This window comes from Staurois parvus, unplaced genomic scaffold, assembly GCF_062004578.1.
Source record: "Staurois parvus isolate SC_StPar_1 unplaced genomic scaffold, SC_StPar_1.0 ptg000145l, whole genome shotgun sequence".
Taxonomy (NCBI): domain Eukaryota; kingdom Metazoa; phylum Chordata; class Amphibia; order Anura; family Ranidae; genus Staurois; species Staurois parvus.
Window position 1 is genome coordinate 9,347,069 of NW_028317941.1, and position 5,861 is coordinate 9,352,929.

The window sequence follows — 5,861 nt, forward strand, 5'->3', positions numbered from 1 at the left end:
GTCATAATTGTCTGTTATTCTGAACAGTTTATTTGCATGAAAATATAACAATCGCTGATATGCAGAATATTGAACCTACAAGGACAGGGAAGGGCACAGTTTGAAAAATTCTTCTACTATAGGGAAGAGCATAACAATTACAGATATGGAGGTCCCATGTATACAAACATCTACTTAAAGGAAATACACATGCCATATAGGAAGAGATTTGCCTTCTAACAGCCTTAGACTAAATTCACAGGAAATTACAGGTCTGACTGTATAAGGAAGTATACAGTATATTCCATTAGTAAAATGATTATAGTGAGTCCTTGGCCATGTGGAAACATACTGTACACAGAAAATATGTAATTATAGAAATAAAATAAACCATTAATCTGGCTCTGCTATAACATTCAACTACAAGCATATTGTGTACATAAAAGATTCATATGTAGCTTAAACTAATCCTAGTATAGAATTATATTAGTCCAAAATAAATCTCTGTTGAAGAGAAGATTTCTAAAGTCTAAGGGTAAGAGTTAAAATGATACTGCCTCACTGGAACATAAATGTGCTGAATGAGGTCTGAACTGCACCAAAAAGTCATGAAATGAGGTTTGTACTATTATATAGCCACCAGAAACACAATAAGGCCTTGTGCACATGGGCGCATGAAAGTGTAAATAGGCCAATGTCCTCTATAATGCAGACTGCAGCCAGAGCTTGCATGAATGCACTATGATCTGATCTCTTTTCGTAATATGTGGTTACAGGGACCCAACACTAATCACAAACTGGAACACATTTCATACAGGCTTTTTTGCCAGCCCAATTACTTGACCAACTAGAGAGTGCCAAATCACACTTTTGCACTGTATTGCAGAATTATGCCCTATTGTGTTGGGGAGCTATTTAATTTGAATGGCATCTTATCACCCTAAGGTAGCTCAGCTCTGAGGCACGTGCTATCATGCATAGTAATGTGCTGTATCGGGAAAATTGCTGCATGTCCATTTTTATTGTCTGCTCTGGTGTGTTGGCTGCCCATACTTTTGAATGAGCTTCATAAATGCAATGTGTGTGCATTAACACATTGCTTCAGAAATGACAGATCTAAATAAACCTTAAGACTATACACCATATACCAGGGGCGGACTGACAACTCATGGGGCCCCCGGGCAATAGGGGATCATAGGGCCCCTGTGTCCTTGCCCAAACTCAAAAAAGCCTATGAAAAAGGTACCAGGGGCATCTCATGGGGCCCCTTACTGACCCCGCGCCCTCGGGCACTGCCCGAATTTCCAAATGGTCAGTCCGCCCCTGCCATATCCAATTTGATTATATAATCTCCTTTAGCCTTACCATAAGCTGTGAAGTGCAAGGTACTGTCTGATTTGGTTTTTCCTCATAACACATAGTTTTAGTGCATCTAATGGTGGCCATACACACTTGAATACAAATTATTAATTCCTTTTCTGATCAATCTCTTCCAAAAGGAATAATCGATCTAGAATGACCAACCCTTTCAATCAATATGCCACACACAGAAGAGTGGATTTCAATTGATAGTCAAGATATGATCATAACTTTCAATTGTACGTTTCCCCAATCTTTTTCCACCATGTAATCTCATAATCTGATTAATTGAAATATAATCATTTTATGTACAAAGTATTTGATGCCAATAAATGCAAAACCATCAATACATTTCTACCCCTACTGATTAGCTCAATTTGATTGAATCTTATCTAAATTGAGTCTAAATTGTTTAGAATGGAGGAGTTGGCTAGTAGATTGTGTACAGATTTGATTACTTTGATTGAATTGCATATCAGTCAGAGAAATAAAAATAAAAGCATATGTGGCCACCATAGAGGAGATTGCATCATCAGATTGTATATTGTATGACCATCTTAGGAGGGACCTACCAACCTTTTACAAATAATTTATCTTTGGCTGGAGGCACATGGAGGACCTAAAATAAGAGGCTCTGTCTCACTGCTATGTCATTTTGCAAGAGAAGTTGTTCCATATCATATGCTACATGTGGAATCTTCAGTCACTCAGCAACAGGTTTGATACTTTTGCATGAGGAAATTAGATAATGCCATATCCAGTGTACACTTGTCCATAGATCCTATAAAGCAGTGGTGTCAAACTCAATTTCATCTTAACGTCACATCAGCACTACGGTTGCCCTCAAAGGGCCAGCTGTATCTGTAATACTACATGTCCAAATGCCCCCCCCCCGCACTTAGATCAGATGTTAATAGCCCCCCCACCATCAAAGTCAAGAGTCCCCAACCCTCCTTTACATCACAGTGCACCCCCTTACCTTATGTTTCTGCCAGGAAAAAGCTGGGGTAGAGATGAGAAGCAGAAAGTGCAGAGTCTGGAGGAGGACCAGAAGAGGTCTGGAGTTAGCTGTTAACGTCTGCTGAATGCTGAGAGCAGGGGAGGCTGAGATGAGGGGGTGTTGCAGCTGCACAGAGAGGCACAGGATCTGGTGGAGGTGTTATGTCCCTTCTTCCATCAACTGCTGAGACAAAGTGGGGGCGAGGACAAGGGGGGTGCTGAAAATGCAGGAGTGGTACAAGGGCCACATGAAATGGCCTGGTGCGCCAGATTCAGCTCGTGGGCCTTGTGTTTGACACGTGCTATAGAGCATGATAGCATCAAGAGGAACACTTGGAAAATGCACAAGATATGCAAATAATTAGAAAACAAACAGCAGAGTACAGAGTATGTTTGAATTACCTATTACTAAACTGTGAGATTAAAAATGCTTCAACATTTTCAAACTGGGCGTGAACTTGCTTTTCAACTTTAGGGATAACATGTTACTACACTTCACTTATGCTAATCTCTGAGGTTATCATTAAATGTGGTTAAAGAAGAAATGTTTTGTTCTTGAAAAATTCCCACAGTGACTAAGTCATGAGTAAATGGGGGAACAGGTATGTAACATAATGCACACCTGATTTTACCACAATTCTGCACAAAGCAATAGAACATGTAAAATGTGAAAATGTCCTTCTTGACTTAGGTATTTGAAAGAAACCATCACCATATGCTGTGTTTTAAGTGTAGGCCTCTTTTGGGGGGGGGGGTCATGAGAAATGACCCACCCCAAACAGGACAGTGCACTAAGGCTGGCCATACATTATACAATTTTCTTGAGAATTTTGATTTAGATTTACCAAAACCCATATTATATGAGGTCAAACCTAAACAACACTTTCAATTGTATCCAATTAGGCAGGCTCTTGCACTACATAGTTGAAGGTAAATCTAAAGGAAATTGGGCAGAAATTGAACAGAAAACTGTATAATGTATGGCCAGCCTAAGCTTAATAAAAGAACCAGAACCTTCACTAAGTGGAAAAGTGGGTTGAATAATAAAGTTGCCAGTGCCTTTACCCAGGCATTCAATCTAATCAAAGCAGTTGGGAGCAACTGAACTACTGCAACCAGCATATAGTATTAACTAGTGCTGCACCGAAATGAAAATTCTGGTGCCGTAACCAAAAACTAAAATTCAAAATGCACTTGGCCGAAAACTGAAACCAAAACCAAAATACGCAGTTTTTAAAAATGTATAGTTTTTGGAAAAAAAATACACTGATTAAAAAAACAAAATATACCTCAATTTTTTTGTTACGGTGAATAAATAGATACTCAACATATCACGCTGTAAAATTGCGCACGCTTGTGGAATGGCGTGAAACTGCGGTACTTAAAAATCTCTATGGTTGATGCTTTAAAAATTTCTACAGGTTAGCAGTGTAAAGTTACCAAGGAGGTCTATTGCTAGAATTATTACTCTTGCTCTGATGTTCGTGGCAATACCTCTCGTGTGTGATTTGAACATCATTTACATATGTGGGCATGGCCTACATATGCGTTCACCACTACGTGTGAGCACAGGGGGATGGGGGCACTTTAAACTTTTTTTTTATTTATTTAATGTTTGAGGTTTTTTTGCACTGTCCCTTTAAAAAAAAAATTAATCACTTTTATTCTTATTACGATAAATGCATGCATCCCTTGTGATAGAAATAATTAGTGACAGGTCCTCTTTATAGAGAGATATGGAGTCAATAAGACCCCACATCTCTCTTCTACATTGTAAAACATTGGATCAAAAAAAAAAGCATTGATCTAGTGCTTTAAGAAAAAAAAAATGGCCGGAATGTGAAGTGAAATCACTCCAGTCCTCCAAGGACATAGAGATGAGTGGTTTCTCAGGTAAGGCTGAGAAGTAACGAGCGGCAGCCAGTGGCAGCAGCAGTGCGCGAGCGGCGGCGGCGACAATGGGCGGGTGGCGGTGAGGGGCGGGGTTTTTTCAGCACCTGTATGGGGCTTTTTTAATTTCGGCCAATGGCCAAAAGGAGTGTTTTTGGCTGAAACATTTTGGCCACAGAATTTTCGTTGCATCCCTAGTATTAACTATAAGTATTTAGATGTGTACCAGTATGGAAATAATACAAGCTTTATATAGGAAGAGATTAGTGATATTACATGCATCCAACGTTTATTCAATTTATTATTAGCAAATGGCGCAACAAGAATGCTGGTCATACTGTGCACATATACAAGGGTATACAAAGTTATTTATAAAGATACATCCAAATGAATGTTGCAGCTTTGTGTCGGAGACCTGAAGACATGATCAGCAGTGAAGTGGAGATCCTCCAACTGTTGACCAACCCACCTGGAACATAGATTTTCTCCAGCATAAACTGTGGTGGTGGAACTCAGACTCAGCCTATGCTGGTTATTGAGCCCTGAGCTAAATCTAGCTATAGAATCCAAGACTAAGAAGGGACAGGGTTAACTAAAGTAACATGAGCTACATACTACTGATATACTCATACAGCAAAGTGACCACTGCACACGCACACCCTATCTCAAACTTAATTCTCTGCTATAGGGCACGTAAGATAACATCAAGAACCCAGAAGCTCATGACAACAATAGTAAACTATTAAACTTATTACACCCCTGTCAGGTGCAACTTAGCATGCGACTTGCAAATTGTATACCAAGCCGCACCCTATTGTCTGCTATTAGAGCTGTCATATTGGTGTGGTTCTGACTTGGTCAGAGCCGCACTGGTTTCTAAAGTAGTGCATGCACTACCTTTGGTGCGATTTGCATAGACATCTGTGTCAGATGTTTTGCAAATCGCACCTCAAATCGGCAAGTCATCCGACTTTGAAATCGTGGGACTTCCCTGTAAGTCGAACAATTTCAAAATCGGCTTTGATGTGACCAGGGTGGTAATCTCTTTTGGCCTGGATTTAGCAGCAGCTTTTCCATGGACAGGGCATGAGGTATCAGATGCTTCACTTTCTTTTTCTGAGGTTTTCAACTCAACAGCCCAGTGACAGGAAGTGCACATACACTATATTGCCAAAAGTATGTGGACACCACTCCAAATCATTGGATTCAGGTGTTTCAATCACCTCCATGGCCACAGGTGTATAAAATCAAGCATCTAGGCATGCAGACTGCTTCTACAAACATTTGTGAAAGAATGGGTCGCTCTCAGGAGCTCAGTGAATTCAAGTGTGGTAACGTGATAAGTTGCCACCTGTGCAATAGGTCCATCCATAAAATGTCCTTCCTACTAAATATTCCACAGTCAACTGTTAGTGGTATTATAACAAAGTGGAAGCAACTGGGAACAACAGCAACTCAGCCATGAAGTGATAGGCCATGTAAAATGCGGGGTCAGTGCATGCTGAAGTGCACAGTGTGCAGAAGTCGCCAACTGTCTGCAGAGTCAATAGCTATGGACATCCAAGCTTCATGTGACCTTCAGATTAGCACAACAACAGTGCATAGAGAGCTTCATGGAATGGGTTTCCATGGCC